General features: G+C 40.6%; 1 long non-coding RNA gene across 1 annotated transcript; it reads right to left on the minus strand.

The window, feature by feature from the left end:
- Positions 1-975: 975 nt before the first annotated feature.
- LOC146463946 (uncharacterized) lies at positions 976-10,863 on the minus strand. The gene is made up of 2 exons (XR_014856799.1): positions 10,653-10,863; positions 976-1,271 (listed from the first exon to the last, which is right to left on the minus strand). It is a non-coding gene; the product is annotated as an uncharacterized LOC146463946 (long non-coding RNA).
- Positions 10,864-17,048: the final 6,185 nt, after the last annotated feature.

Below are 17,048 nucleotides of genomic sequence, written 5' to 3' on the forward strand. Positions count from 1 at the left end.
GAAGTGGACCATAATTTTACCAAACTAGTGGTCCGTACTTCCCTTCCAACGCATCCTCTCCAGTAGATCCACAGCTATTAATACTGAATATCGTGCGGTGCATGTCCTTGAAAACATGTCTATGTCTTTCCTTTTCTGGAGTCAATTTGTGGTTTGACTACAATCGTTTTGCAGGATTTTAATTTGTGAATGTCTTTTCAATTCAAGTTGTCTTATGATTCTTGGCTTAAGGTGCCATCGGCAAAACGTTAAAGATAACCAGTTTCAGCTAATATTGTAAGAGACTGTCACGTGTCATAGTCGCCTCCCTTTATGCTTCGCAAAAAAGGGAGTCGCCCACGCGACTCGCGGGGAAAGTTTTCCCTTCTCCTTCGCATTCCCCGCGGGTCGCGCACACGCCCGATTTCCCTTCTCCCTTCACGAGCGCGGTTTCTAATCGCCACGGTTTTATACTGACCCTTAAAACCACATCGAAAACGAAACGGTTTCAAAGCGTTTACACAGTGCCAATCTCACCGTTTTCATTGCTAACGTTATGCCGATCTGGTTCCCAGGCACTCATTATTGAGGAAGGGGATCTGTGTTCGATTATTACGCCGCCATTATGTTTTTGGCAACATGGCGAGAAATAGCGCACAATTCACATGGACTGACGACGAAGTAGAACTCCTCTTGAACGTTTGAAAGTAACTAACGAGTACAAAATCTGTAAAACGGCCGAGGTTCACCATTTTGAATCTTCGCGCCCAAGTGAAATTTCGCGCCAAAATAGTAACCGTATTCAAATCGATGCAGTTTCGCCGTTTAGACGACAGCTGAAACCGTATTGTTTTGAAAAACGCTCCACTTTTGTCAGCGTTTTCAAATCGACCCGGTTTCGGTAACAGTCTCGACCGGCGTCGTGTAAACGGAATGTGTAACCGCATCGAAAGCGATGCGGTTACAAATGAAACCGCGTTCGTGTAAACGCTGCCTCTTTCTAGCGCCTGTCACGCAGGCTACAGCTTGGTCAAAGAAACGTTGGGAAGATGCTGCGTTCACAGTTTTTTGGCAGGGAGATATCCTACAGATATGATGAAAGTGGACAGCTCATCGCTCACTAGAATTAGTTACCTCCATATCAATATTACCATCATACACGAACTATGCAAGAAAATCATCGCGTGGGTATGAATGAACTAAACTGAGTACAAGCTGAGCGTTTTTTAGAATCCGGCTTCTTCACTTCCGTTTGCATGTCTAACTTCGGTTTCCTGGTCCCTTTTCTCTTTCTGAAAAAGAATAAAAGACAGTGAATGTCCTAATTCAGTTAAATATGCAATGCTTTAGACTGCACACACTCGCTAAAAGGCTTGTGTGAATACAGAAAAGTTTGCCAAAGTCTATCATAAAAAGGCGGTACCCGCCCGAACTTATTTTGTCGCTCTAAACGTGACTCGAATTCAGGTAAAACGTCTGCGTATCGCAATATTTGTATAATTGAACTCAAATATTGGAGTATATGCCTATATTAAAAAGATGTAGCACAACGACCGGCAATCGACAAAGCATAACATGTGCCTACACAGCACACATTTATACATGCCAGTTTCAGTGATATTACACTCACTTAGGAATGTTCAAAACAGACGATTTTCGGAAAGGTTTTCCGGAAAGTCTCCGACCGAAAATCATCCTCTTATTTCCGATTATTACTGACAAATGTCTTGTTGACGGGAGTGGCCAATGAAATGGTCAAAATACTGGCACTCAATATTTAGTTTTTAAATTTTGTTGAATTTCGACAGAAGTTTTCAAATCTCACTTGTATTACAGGGCTTACAGTGTATATCCAACATTTCAATGGCACTAATGCTATCACTAAACAGGCCACTGCACAACATGGAAAGCAAACGCGCCTATAAAGGTATCACCAGAATTGAACTTGGCTTTGACATTCATCCAAGAAGACATACATTATAGAAGAAGACATACATTTTCATACAACAGCGATTCAAATTTGAATATAAACTGGAAGTATATTTACGCTGTACATTTTGGATTATCTGCTAAGAGACTCTTGCGTTGGTGTTACATTTCCGTTTCAACGTAGTTATCAATTAGAAGAAGGTAAATGCATTTATTCAGTCATTCTTAAACTAGAAATACGTGACTCGCAAAACCTCGCGAAGCTCGGGGTAGGTGTACAGTTGATTTGTAGGGAAAAGGCAAAGGCAGCTAGAAAATATCAATGGTCTCGTGTTCTTCTTTAAACAGCCCCACCCTGCTTAAATTGGTTTTGCCACACCCACTCTGTGTGATGTCATTCTCACAGACTATGGGAGTGATACACTGTAGTTAACAGCACGTTAGGTATACAGCATTAGAAATGTGAAGGAGGGTGGGGGGTGTCCCAAATCAGGAAAAAAAAATCGTGGAAAACCAACATGTAGGCAAAGAGAATCCTGCATTGGAAAGGAAGTATGAAAAAGGATTGCACCCTTCTGGTTGTGAAAAACATACATATCTTTCCAGACAGTTCTCCCCCTCACAATTGTAATGGTGCATCCCTGACCAGAAGGTTCTATAAATTGCATTGATCTCCTTAGTCTTCACGGATTTGAGAAGTATTCACTCAATAGTGTAAGCATTTAACAGAGGGCAAAATAATGGTTATCCTGCGCAACGGTCTCCCTTTCCCACCAATCCTATCACTAACAGAAGTGATCTGCATTATTTTAAATGCTCCTTATAATTTCAATACACTGTCAAGCAGACATCTACAGACAGGTAATAAGAATTAAGGAAATAAAAAGAATAAGGGGGTAGTGTCTTGCTATGACACCAAACTCTCAGGAATAAAATTACTTAGGAGAATTAGCTCTGATATGTTGATAGTGAAAGGGTTGGTAGAAGTGTACAATACTTTGCAAATGATATTTAACAGAGAGCTCTTAGAAGATGGTACATGTAACCGTAGCTAATCTTTGTGCTCTACAACCCCGCAACCCCCCCCCCCCCCCCCTCCCACCATACAAATCAATAAGTACAACATTTGATATATTTGGGTTGGTAAAACTTCAACCCAACCACCCCCCCCCCCCCCCCCCATACCGTCCATGCTTCCATGCTAATCAATAAGTACAACATTTGTTATAGTTGCAACTGCTTTATTTGCATAAACAAAATATGTACATTGTAGTGATAACATGTGATTGCGGTTGCTTTGAAGAATACAATTTCAGTTGGCAGTATGGGAAGTGATTGTAATTGAAGAGGTGCCTGGAAAAAAGCACTTAGTTACTTCTGATAAATTGCTAAATTCTCCTTCCAAATTTCCTTGCATTCGCTTGTGAAACAAAAGGAGAATTTTACCCTACATCAAAAGTCATTTAGGCCTTATTTCGCACACTCCTTCAATTATAACAGTGACGTAATTTTCTCTTTGTTATGAGTGGTCAGTGAATAGTTGCGAGGCAATACTGAGGGAAAATTGAATGGATAAGATATTACTATTTTTTTGTCAAAGAAGTCCATTCCTGTTACTCTCATCTCATTACTATTCAGTAATGAAGTTGTTTTTACTGTAGCCTGGATAAATAATTTTGATATTGAGCAAAAAGTACTAAATGACAAAAGTTATGTCTTTGCATTGAACTGCAATTTTGTTGTCACTTACCTTGCAGAAGAGGTTAGAATGTTAAGATACATGTTTATGCTACATCTATACTGGGAACACTAGCTGAACTAAAATGTATGAAATAAATTTTATGCTGAAATAAAAAATTTTCAAAAGTGGACTTTTCTTGTAATCACTTACCTTAAGAAGAAAAAAAAATATGTAGCATTTAGATACTGCCTGTATGAGATTTTAAGATGAGGCTTCATTTGTAAAATATGGGTGGTTGCCGATTGAGCAAATTAATCGCGGTTCTGATATTGACGTGCGGTGATATCAGCCAGTTGTTGTAATCGTTCCTCTTCTCTTAGCCTTTGCTGTAATTGCTTGCTTTTAGCTATTGCCTGGAGTCTTTGAAAGGACAATGGCTGTAGAACTACATTATCTAAAGAGCGTACTCTAGAGAGTGCCACAAAACTACATCCTGCAGCTTTTTCTGCTTTTCCAAAGTCAATAACCGCTGAAGATAATGTTTGGCCTTGCGACTTGTGAATGGTCATTGCATAGCTTAAACGGAGTGGCAGTTGCTGTCTTGACAATCGTTGGCCTTCAGTTTCCCATTCAAATAAGTGTGATGGTATTGGGACAATCTGAGGGTATGTGTGCAGGAAAGGTGGTCCTGTGTAGTGCTGAAAATCCACCAGTGCTGCAATAGGCAAACAGGGGGGAGGGCGCTCAGGATGGAAGATGAGTTCATGTACAACACCTGCTGCACCATTACACAGTCCAACTTCCTGCCAAAGGTTACATGTTAGCATTACAGCTGCTCCTCTTGCAAGAAATGTGACAGCCTCAAGACCTCCAGCATCATCTGATGTAGCAGCCTTTGCATTTCTGCCTGAATGAACAGCAGAGATGCGAGCAACTGGTGTTGCTAGGTTGCTAAGTTTCTCATAATTGTAGTTTGCTACACTTGCCTTGTCGAAAAATAACCGTGGTGCATCTTTGAAGTTGTCCATGTTGATGTGCTGTGGTGTACTTCGCAAAGTTGTTGCCAGTCGCATTGCGTGCTCTGGCCATTTCGCATACGCATGAGAAGTTCTCGGAAAACTTCAGCCGGTGGATTATTTCCTGCCTGTCTAATGTTTTGCCTTAGCATCACAACTGTTTCGAAAAGAGTATATATTGAATAACCATGTTGACCTAGAATTGAACTGGGCGATGTTGAAAAATAGGCTTGTCCCCAACAGGTGGCAATTGTGCAAAATCTCCAAGCAAGATCATTGAAATTCCTCCAAGTGGTTCATTAAGCTTACCTGTAGCCTGGCGCAGACGCTTATCGACCCAAGCCAATGTCCTCTGTCCTAGCATAGACATCTCATCAGTAATAAGGTAATGCTTGCCAGTGAAGCGAAGTTGTAAACGTTGTAGTGCTTGTCCTTGTAAGTCTGAATTGTTGTGGTTACGCACTGGCAGCTGCAACGCAGAGTGTAATGTGCAACCCTGAATGTTGTATCCAGCAATTCCAGTAGTCCCTGTCAGCTTACACTTATCTCCTAGAATGGTCATTAATGCATTGATTAAAAATGACTTGCCCGATCCTGCTGTTCCTGTAATTATCATGCGAAGAGGGTCATTTGGTGCCTCACTGTTGAGGGCTGCATGATGCATAGCAACTATGTTGTAAGCAAGGCGCTGATCTACATTTAGTTGTTCTAGATTAACAGGCTGGTGTTGTCTCCTGTGTACAACAGTTGGGTCTTCGCGTGCTTCATTTCTCCTTTTTGTGATCCAATTTGCAGAGTCACGAACTAAACCAGCAGGCATTGTCCTTCCTGCTGTTGTCCAGTCAAAGTGGAAGTTTTACTGAGTGGGGTTTTCTTGTGATACACTTTGGTCATATTGTTGATTTAAGCGACACAGGAGCATCCACTCTTCCGGTTCTTCTTCATGCTGTGGTTCATCATCTTCCTCATCATCATCGTCTTGTTCTTCCTCAGTGTAACGCCGAGCTTGTTGTTGCTCTTGCGCTAACATGGGCATGTAATCTCCAGCGTTGTCCGATGTAAGGAATGCATGGTAACATTGTATGTAAATGTCATCTGAGTCGTGAAGTCCATTCCAAGCAGTATTAACTTCACCAGACCAAGGTTTGTATTTAATCAGCTGATATTTACAGTACTTTCCATAGTTCTGTCCAGATGGATTGGGGGAAGAATTGGGAAATGTTCGAATGATTACTTCTTGTTTACGACGTTTGAGCTCTCCCTTCGACACATAGTAAGCTGAGGCAAATTGAACTAAGTTGAGATCAAGAATATTTGGGGTCTGTTCTCGCCAGTTAGCTCGAACAGCATAAGCATCAAGTACTGAAGGATCTAATGCATCATCGCCTTGATTGTCATTTTCGTCTTGCCCTGTCCGAACTCTTCGACTACCATCTAATGACACACATAGAAACGAGAATGTTGATGAATACAAGGGTTTCCCAAGAAGCAGGTGAGCGGTTTCTTGTGATCCTATGTCACGCTCTCCAACAACTTGGACCATTGCACTTCGCAATGCAGTTGTTGCCATGTCTGTGTCCCGAAGCTTGTTTACACAGAGACTCAGGATTTCAGTGGCTGACTGGGATCTTGGTTCACCTTTAGTAGCATACTTAGCCATGTAGCGAATGCATTGGTCAGTATCAACAATTGCTTGAAGGTCAACATTGGCTCTCCAGTGCTGTAGCATTACTCGGTTGTGGGAGTTAATACGATTATCATTACGTTTAGTAGTTAGGGTTACTTTAACTCGAGCTTGGGTGACTTCTTCAACTGTCAGTTCATGGTCATCGCTGCCAGCTTTTCTTATCAGTTGGAAGTCGAGAGATGTTTCTTCTTGACAGTCCTTTGGGAAATTGAAGCGGCATGTTGCTTCCTGTCCAGGTTTCTTCCGAAAGCAGTATGCTGTACTGCATTTTGTGTGACGTTCAACTGAATTGACAAGGGCTTGGTAGTCATCATTGAAATTTTGCACATTTTCAATAAGTAAAGATGATGGATGTGGGGAAGGGACAACCCAGTTTTCCTGGGGAATGGCCTCATTAATTGTGGTTACTAACCAGTCTGCATAATTGATAACAGTTGTTGTTGCTTGATGTCCTGCTTCAATTTGGGGTTGAAAGTCAGCTGCCATCTGTTCATAGGTTGGTTGTTCCATTTGCAGTTGCAGAATTCGCTCTAGTTTCCACCCTTGCACAGCTGTGTTTACGAGGTTGCAAAGGCCTGGATCATTTGTAAGCTTTGCACAGCCATGTGCATGAATACTGCCTCGCGCCTGCCACTCGAAACGATACCACTTCCATTCTGTGTGCAATACTCGATCTAGCCAAACATTGGAAAATTCATCCAGTCTTGAAACAAAGTAAGAATCTGTCAAGTGTGGATTGTCTATGACAGCTTTAATACGAATGGAAGGTGTTGCATTGTTTGGCTCCTGTAGCAGTCGGTGTAAATCTGGCCAGTAGTTGTCAGCTGCACTGAAAGTGAAGAAAAAGGTGGGAGCCCCTTTTTGTGTAATGAGTGCTTTAAGTTCCTGGTAGCGCTGATACCAGTACTGCTTTGTCCCTTGAATCTTGGCAACGTAACGTTGAAGGCGATTCATGAGCTGGTTGGCTGACATCTGCCCTACCATTTGACGAAGTTCCTCGATTGTTAAATTGGAGTCTTCTGGATTTTGCCTGAGATAGATGCGAGCTTGGGACAACAGTTGATGGCGTTGTTTCATGTTGAGTGCCCAATATGGAAATCGAGGGTGTGATGCAAAGCGCCAGGAAAAGGTTCCTGCTGTCGAACGGTCTACATACTTAATATGGTGTTTGAAGCCTTCCGTTAAAGAAACTTCTCGAAGGCGTGTTTTCTTAGTGGGATCCCCTTTTCCATAAGGGAAAAGAGTTGGAAATGCCATAGTAGCCAAACCCTCTGTACGGAATTCATTGATAGGATCACCATCATTGGATGGCCAGTCTAATGGATCTTCTCCATTGATTAAAGCCCTTATTGCATCCTGTTCTGACTGTTGAGCTTGCGGAAGCGGGAGGAAGGAATGACTGTGCTGAGAATCTTCGCCATCATTATTGTTCTGAGAGGTGTCTTCGTCAGCAGTATGTTCCTCTGCATTTTGCTCTGGATCCTCAGCGGTAGGGAGATCTGACGGACATCCATCAATGGGTAAGCGGTGGAGGGCTTCATAGTCAATTTGAATGTCAGCGTAAAAAGGATTGTTATCCTTCAGCCATGTGATTGCCTCAAGTACCTTCTGTCTTCTAACTCTACAATCTCTGTGTGTGTTGTCAGCTCCATGTTTTCGAATTATCAGGTAAGGTAGTTGTGCGACATTAGGAGGAAGTCTAGAGAGAAAACCCTGAATGTCTTGGGGAAGATTTAAAACATGTCCCTTATAACCCCTTTGTCCTCCACGTTTCCGATAAACACACATTATTGGGCAAGCTCTTGCGATAAGCATTTCCTCAATTTCAGTTAAGCCTTGTAATGCTGTTGGTAAGCAACCCGGATCCATGTCATTTTCCTTGGAGAATGATTTGGGATTTCCCTTATCACGTTTACATCTTAGGCATTCAAAACTCTGAAGTGTTAAACCATTGTTGGTTGGCCAAGCTTCCTTACAGGTTACACATTGTCGGTGTTCTAATTTGTTCATTGCACGATGGAAATTTGCCATCTCAGTGTGAACCCATTGCTGCTCGTGTAAAGGCTGTTCTGCATTTCTCCACCCGTTGGAAATATAACTGTCGCGATTAATTTGATCTTGTACATGCTGTAGCCTCTCGTTCTCTCTGTACATAACACCATTTTGTTGAAGCAGTTGGAGTCTGTTTTGTCGTTCCTCGTTAGTTTCAACTTCGATTCTACGGGCAGTGTTGTCCCGAGCGATTTGTAATCTGTCATGTCTTTGCTGTTCACTTTCTGCTTGTATTCGTATGAACTGGTTTGTGCGAAGCGTTTGTAATCGCAAATCACGTTCCTGTTCTGTCTCATTAATTAGTCGTTGTGTCTGGTTTGTCCGAAGCGTTTGTAGTCGTATTTGTCGTTCCTGTTCAGTCTCATTAATCCGTCGTTGTGTCTGGTTTGTCCGAACCGTTTGTAATCGTAAATTTCGTTCCTGTTCAGTCTCATTAAGTAGTCGTTGTCCTGGTTTGTCCGAAGCGTTTGTAATCGTAAATCTCGTTCCTGTTCAGTCTCATTAATCAGTCGTTGTGCCTGGTTACTTCGAATTCGATGTAATCGAAGCTCACGTTCAACAGGGGTTTCGTTATTGAACCGAGCACGAGTTAAATCTAACCTAAATTGCCTATCTTCTACAGTTTCTAATGCACGCCTACCTTGGTTGTACTGCCTGTGATATTCCAATCTCCGGTTCCTCTGCTCCTCTGTTTCTTCCTGACGGCGCTGTCTTCGCTGGGCCAAGCGATGTTGTCTTTGCTCTCTGGTTTCCTGATGTCTCCTTCTTCTTCGCTGCTCGCGCTGCATCTGAAGACGCCTTTCACGTTGTTCAGGAGTTTCGTTGTTTAATCTCCCTCGGCGAAAATTTCTTGTCACTTGTGCGTCCTCCTGTGGTCCATTTGCATCACAATTTGGTCGTGTTTCACCAATACTAAACATTTTTCACTCCGTGAATAATAACACGTTCGGCCTTCAATGAATAAACATGAGAGTGCGCCATTGAGAGGCAGCGGTTTTCTTTTATAGTTACCAGTACTGACAGCTTTAGACCGGTTGAAACCGGTTGTGTTGCATAGCAACTACGAAATGCGTCTGACGTCATCTTGTCTTCTGTTGCTGCCTAGCAACCTTTCTTTTGTCTGACGTCATTCATACTTTCTTTGCGCACTGTTGCAAGCAACCTCATTCCCAGGGTCTCTCTTCTTCCCAACCCTGGGAACGAGGTTGTGTTGCACGGACACCTTCACGGAAATATATAAACATATATATAAATATATGTTCGGCTCGAATTCGCACGGCTTAGCTCCCAAGCGCGGCCTTCGGCCCGACAAATTTATTAACCTCGCTACGCTCGGGCCTTCGGCCCTCGCTTCGCGAGGAAAAATTCGTGGGCATACTACTTCAAAGCCTGAAGGAACGATGCAGTGCTACGTTTCTATCATCTTCATAAAGCTCCAATATCAAGTTTTTACTCTTAAAAATTTGTTCATTTCATCGTTTTGTTACCGTTCTTACCCGGCAAAGTTAATTATCTTGCGTTGCCAAAGAAAATGTCTGAGTTACTATGAAACATGTTGAGACGCCCGGCCTCAAACGCGCTTCCTAATCATCGGTTACACTAGTTGCGTTCCACGTAGAAAGAACGGACTCCTAATACAGATTGGAGTGAAGATTGTATGGGAAAATGAATGAATGGATCTTGGGACGCGTATCTGGCATCCCCGAAGATTTTGCAGGGGCGGATGACATCATCGCCAACTTGGAAAAGGAGAGAGAGCCTGTACATCTTACTGTACTCCCTAATCTTTGTTTATTACTGGTATTTATCCCAAGCCACAGAGAATACAGCCAATCAGAAAGCTAGAAACCTGTTGCATATTCAGCGGTATACAACGGGTAGTATTCCACGAAAAAATCCCGGCTTTCCTCGCGGCCTACAAATTTTTCCTGAAAAACTTCTTACCTTTTGCTAAAAGGCTTTTAAACATTTAATGAGCAGTGCCTATTTATACTTTTTAAATTTTTATTAAAATTATGTGCTTTCAAGAAACGTTGCCAATCTTTTGAATATTTTTTCACTGATTGTATTTCATGTGAAAGCATTGAAGAGTGACGTTTTTTGTTAATTCAATGAGTGGCATGGGATTAATTAGTTATGCAATGCTTTCTCATGGTATACCGTGAATATCCCACTCGTGACTTGGTTTTTCTTTGTATACACACTCGCCTAAAGGCTTGTGTGTATCCTAAGAAAAAATCAAGTCACTCGTGGGATATTTCACGGTATACCACTCGAAAGTATTGCAGAACTTAAGTGTGTATCTTACCGTCGGAGCCTGGAACTGCTTCACCGCGAATTGCAGTGTCTGCAGTGTCCTTGTGACCTCCATCAGTTTGTTTTGTATCTCATCCGGGGAACAGACGTCTTCACTGGGTTCCTCGGTCTGTAGCTCGTCTGGGAGAGGGATCTCCTCAATTGCTTCCTCTTTTGAGGCCTTTTTGTTTGCGGATAAATAACGGTGGATAAGATTTTTCATAACCACTTGCGCTAAAAAGGAAAACAACAGAAACAAAACGTTTAAGATAGCAAATCAAATTGAATTATGTTAACATTCTAAAACAATGAGGGCAATTGAAATAAAATAGGTTATTTAATATCCCATCTTAATCATTCAAAAATTGTCTGATAGTCTAACAATCATATTGAATGAAAAGTTTTTATCCACGCTGGTAGATTTTTAGTTTCGTTTACAGAATTTTGGTTTGTTTTGTAAAGGCCCCGTCCACACGTATCCGTTTTTGTTTAAAAAACGCAAAAGCTTTTTTCCTTTTTAAAAATTTGTCAACACACATCTACCGTTTTTGAATGGTATTTGCTCATCCCGATTGTCCGTTTTCGTTTGAAAACGCCAGCGTTTCTTTCCGTATTTTTTCCTGTCGTCCACACGTATCCGATGAAATCGCTCACCGAAAATGGAACTTTTCGCAAATGATGGCCGTGGAACGATCTCGTGAAGTCATTGTTTTCGAAAAGTGCCATCTTCAGATGTTTACTGCTTGTGATCGCTTTTGCAAAAGTTGTTTTTTTGGTGATTGTTTACACCAGATACGTGCCGACGAAAGACCAATCCGTAAAGAATAAGTTCCGTTTTCAAACGAAAACGGAAATGTGTTTACCAAGCATAGGACATATCTAATCAATTATTCTAGCAGGAAATATAAACTTACTCTCTTTTTGCTTGTCTTCACTCGAGCAGATGAAGTTTCTTTGGTTTTAATACACCCGAAACACTGAAATAGAGAGGAAATCATCACTTAAAATAACACAAATTATTCTATGAGTTAAGGGGGTTAGTTTGTAAAGAAACTTTGAGCTGTACCTTTAGGAGTGGGAACGAATGTTTGCTTTTATCAACAGAGTTGATGAGGAAATTTGTCCACCGTAAAGAAATTCGAGTGCTGACGTTTTGAGCGTTAGCCGTTCATCAAACGAATCATGGAATTGTGGGTTGTATGTGGCTTATGTAGTAAGCAGTGGAGCTACACTATTGGTGGAAGCATGGGAACGTGAAAAAAAAAAAAAAGAATAAACAAGTCGAACGAAAATCGTTCGTTAATTCCCTGGGGATTAAGAGTGCTGATTTGGGAGACAAATTTTTATTGTAAACTTTTGCGGCTTTCTGTGTTACCTTGATGTAGAAAAATGATACAGACTGCCATGCGTTTGTAGGAATAGTCAGGCAGGTTAAAGCGTCGAATGAGTTAGCTGGCTATGTTACAAAACACCGCTATTCGTTGCTGCATAGAAGTACAAGTTGATGTTTCTATGCACTTACTTTATGGAAAACACATAGGGCCAATTATTTAAACAGAGTCTAACTAAGGCCGCGGCTTAAGACGATCAGTGGGCCTCCAAACCTGTTTATAAGCGGTTTATTTAAGGTAGATAAAAAGTGTTAGTTTTCTAGTTTGGGATGCAAGCCTTCTTGTTGCTCTTAGCAGCAGACGATGTTTAGATATAATTGTTGGCAACATTGAAAATGGCTTATAACGTGGTGTTGTGAAACATTTTCTAAACTTCTGATAAGAAACGATTTAGAGAAACATTTCAACAAGAAAATTAACGATAGTAAAACAGCATGACGTTTCGACGACTTCATATTGTCATAGTCAAATGAGTAAAATGGAAATAACGGAAAGGCATATTTATAGGTGTTGAAAGTGAGAAAATAAATTAGCATGAAAGCATTCAGGAGCTGAACACGCAAGCGGATTCCATTCGCGCGAAACTCTTTATCTGAATGCTTTCATGCTTATTTATTTTCTCACTTTCAATACCTATAAATATGCCTTTCCGTTATTTCCATTTTACTCCTTTGACAATGAAGATATGAAGTCGTCGAAACGTCATGCTGTTTACTATCGTTAATTTTTCTCAGTGTTGAATTGTCTAAACTCTCTATTAATAACTGACCCAAAAAGTTATTTTATATGCTTAAGCTTTTTTCAAGTCATTTAAAAATTCCTGGTAACCCAGGTATCTCTAGTAAAAAGTGGCGCTGGCCATAGTACGGTGTTCAGTTCATGTATGCTCACTTTGTTAATCCAGTGGTATCGTCTAGCAAGCCAGTGGATTAAATGGCGGCGGAAGGGGACTGACCTCACTAACATAATACATCCAGATACGGGTCCTCGCAAACTTCCACGTCATATCCTTCTCGTCCTACAAGAAAACAGCCAGAGGTTCTGTTGTCTTGGTTACGGATGGAGAAAAAGGGACAATCTCGTCTCCAGTGAAGAGAAAAGGAGAACCTGAGGCGCCATGGATGGTCTAAGTGTCCCTTTCGCGTCCTTTCCCCTTTTTAAACTCTCATCACTACCATGTATATATTCGACAGAGGTTTTTTTTTTAACTGAGTGTAGCCCAATAAAATTGTCATATAAGTATGGAAGTGGATAGCCAGAATTGCTTACCAATGGGATTGCTCAGTCTTCAATTAAGAACCGAAAATGTTGTTAAAGAGATTTGAAAAATTGAGAGCAGGGAAAGAAAAATGCCATCATTCCGAAAACTGCTCCATGAGGCTGTTGCCGGTCAAAGAGTGAACTAAATATCGATTTCTTGATACAAACCCTTAGGATATGTAGTGAAGATGCTGGTTTGGAATTCCCGCGGCATCTCAAAATGTGCACTGGTTGGAATGAAAAGGGGAAAACAAGTCAGTAGTAGAGGAATACAGTTTTAGTTAATGGCAGGAAACCTTATTCTTACTATTATGCAAAAAAAAAAAATGTTTTCGAGAGATGCCCCGGTTTCGCGATTGGCAAGCATGGCTGGCAATATGAGGTGCATGCGATGTGTTAAAGAGGCTACGTCATGACGGGGACGCGTCGCATTTAAACGGGGCAAACAAATTGGGATGATCTATGGGTTCGTTAAATAATGGTTGCCCGTTCTTAACCGACAAGGGTGCAAAAGCTCCTGCATGAATTAAAATTCTCATAGTTATAATTAGTTTAACTTCATTTCAGAAAGGTTATTTTGTATATTACGGTTGAGCGGCTTGATTAAGCATTCATCGCCGCTCTGTTTGATTAGACCGACCTGCTTTGATCATTGACTCATGAAATAATTTGAAAACTAGTGATTGACAGCGCCATCTAGCCAGAAAACAAAGCAAACGCTTATTTTTTTTTTAGATTTCCAAATCTATTTGTAAAAACCCGTCTACGTTAATTTGATGCAATACAACAGGATACGATGCGATAAAAAACAGCTGCTTTCATTTGTACACGACGAAAAAAAAAAAGAAAGAAACTTAATTCAACCGGGCTGCCGACATCAATAATTGATATCTAAAGCAAAACAATGGCCAAAATATTCATCAACTAAGAAATATCTTATGCGTTGATAAAATGTCAAATTCTCAAAACCATCATTAAAAACATGGCGCGCACTCAATAAGGAGTATTTATACCTTGATCCACTGGGTTACTACCTCGCACCACTGAGTTCTCCTCAATAAAGCGTCAATTGGAACGAGTTGAACGCGCAGTTTGAGAATCGCTTCCTAGTTTCACTTTATTACCGTGCTAACCTGTTGATTACTGTGTAACTAAAAGTTAATTCGAAGTACAGGCGTACGTCCTTGAAATCGATTGATCGAGTGGAACCCTCAGGAATACTAAGGTAAGGCAAAATCGAAATAACGGGTTACGTAATGCAGACGTACTGTCGTCGCACCCATTAAGAATGTCTGTTTAGTTTGTTTGCGCACAATAACTTATCCATGACTGATTAAAATGAACGCTGGGCGTTAGGCTTATAAGTTAATTGACGTTTTAAGAACTTCCCAAATGTGTTGAATAAAAGATATGTTTTTTTTTTTCCTGGACGGACAATTCCCGGCAGTCGCTACATACTTGTGAAAGAATTGCAAAAATGTAATTACGGGAGCAGTTTTCATTTCAACTGGGAAAGACTACCCCTAAGTGAAACTCGCATCAATAAGGCCTTTTTAAATTTCTATCATCTTCATTACCGTGTGTATGCCTCCTGTCTGTTTGCTGTTTGTGTCCCATAACATATCCTTAAATATAGAAGACCGATACACAGGAAGTTCTAATGAATCGTAACGTTGCGCGGCTGTATTGTGCTACTATAAAGCGATTGCAAAAGAATTACCGACTTTTTAAATCGCCTCATTTTAATTCTAAAGGATAAAGAAAGGCGTAGATTAAGTGTATTCAGAGTACGCCCGACTGAAATGGCTTGCATGATTCAGTTTTCGCAACTTATAAAGAAACACTGGGCATTTAAAAAAAAAAAAAAACATTCATCGTCGTTCTGTATGATTAAACAAAACTTGCTTTGATCATTGACTCATGAAGTAATTTGAAAACTAGTGATGGATAGCGCCGGCCCAATGCGCCATCTTGGCGCCAGGGGACAAGTGATTGATTGCGCCATCTAGCCAGAAAACAAAGAAAACGCGTTATAGATTTTAATCTAAATAGCTTTCCAAATCTATTTATAAAGATCTCTCTACGTCAATCTGATGCAATACAACAGAGAACAGCAAGTTTCATTTGTATATGATCAAAAAAATGCAACCGGGCTTCTGACATCAATAATTGATATCTCAAGCAAAACCATGGCCAAAATATTCATCAGCTAAGAAATATCTAATGCGTTGATAAAATGTCAAATTCTCAAAACTGTCATTGAAAAAATGGTTCGCACTCAATTAGGAGTATTTATACCTTGACCCACTTGGTTACTACCTCGCACCACTGAGTTCTCCTCTGTGAAGCGTTTACTGAAACGAATTGAACGCGCAGTTTGAGTTTCGCCTCCTCCTTCACTTTAAAGCCGTGCTAACCAATGTATTTCTGTGTAAGATTGTAAGTTGATTGGAAGAAACGTCCTTGAAATCGGCTGATCGAGTGGAACCCGCAGGAATACTTAACTAAGGTAAAATCGAAACAACGGGTTAGATAAAATGCAGACGTATTGTCATCGCGTCCATTAAAAATGTCTGCAGTTTGGTTTGTTTGCCGTAAACTTTTTCCGGGACGTTTTATAGGCGTATTGGCGGGAACCGTGAACAATGCTAGATCGTTTAATTTACTATTGTTGTTTGTTATGTATGACCGGAGATGACTTCAATCAATCTCCTAGAATGTACTTTGTACTCCTTGGTATCACGTATCTTGTTAAGTATCACGAAAATTTGCTGTCATTTCAAAACCCAAAAATGTTTGACTGTCAGCAGAAACAACGAAGTAATTGTCAAGTTTGTTAAAAATTATCACCCTAGTGCAATAAAACTGTTGATTAGTGCCTCTGGCCAGAGACAGGGTAGGCCGGTTTGGATCGAAACTTGAAAAATGTAAGGCTAATGTTTTTCGAGTTCTCGCATTTTTGTTTCCAAAATGCGCTAGAACAGATCACAAGTTGTTTCTTTCAAGAATTGAGTTGATTTCGTTCCTCTCGTCATTCTAGAATTATTTGGCAGGTGATTGAAGGTCTTATTTCGTCATTTTTAACAAAAGATATAAAAAAAAAACCCATGATACTTTCCCTCGCGGTCGAGCCGTAGTTGATGCTGTAGTATTCCTGGGCCCGGTTGTTCGAAAGCCGATGAACGCTTATCCACGATTAAAAGTTAACCGAGGTTATCATCTCGCTCAGTAAAAATGATTTTAAAGGCTCATTTTAAGCTACTGCTGAAGAAAAGTCTAAGGCAAAAGTTAGGGACAAAATCTTTTGGACAAATCCTTATGGATTAGTAAGTATACTCGAATCAAAGTTCACGTTAACCCAGGATTAGCTTAATCGGGCCTTGAACAACTGGGCCTTTGAGTTTAAGTTGAGTGATTCTTCGAATAAAGAAGCTGATCAACTAGGAAATGTGTTTCTTGGTGCGTTTTTGACACTTATAAGTTAATTGATGTTTTAAGAACTTTCCCAAATGTGTTGAGTAAAAGATGTGTTTTTTTTTTTGTGGACGGACAATTCCAGTCGCCACATAGTTGAAAAAGAATTGCAAAATGTAATTACGGGAGCACTTTTCATTTCAACTGAAGGGTAGCACTGTTGAAACTCAATCAATTTGGTCTTTTTCAATTCCTATCATCTTCATTACCGTGTGTATGCCTCCTGTTTCTGTCCCATAACATGTCTTTAAATATAGAAGACCGATACACAGGAAGTTCCAATG

The sequence above is a fragment of the Pavona decussata genome, unplaced genomic scaffold (assembly GCF_977016875.1).
Source record: "Pavona decussata unplaced genomic scaffold, jaPavDecu1.1 SCAFFOLD_174, whole genome shotgun sequence".
Taxonomy (NCBI): domain Eukaryota; kingdom Metazoa; phylum Cnidaria; class Anthozoa; order Scleractinia; family Agariciidae; genus Pavona; species Pavona decussata.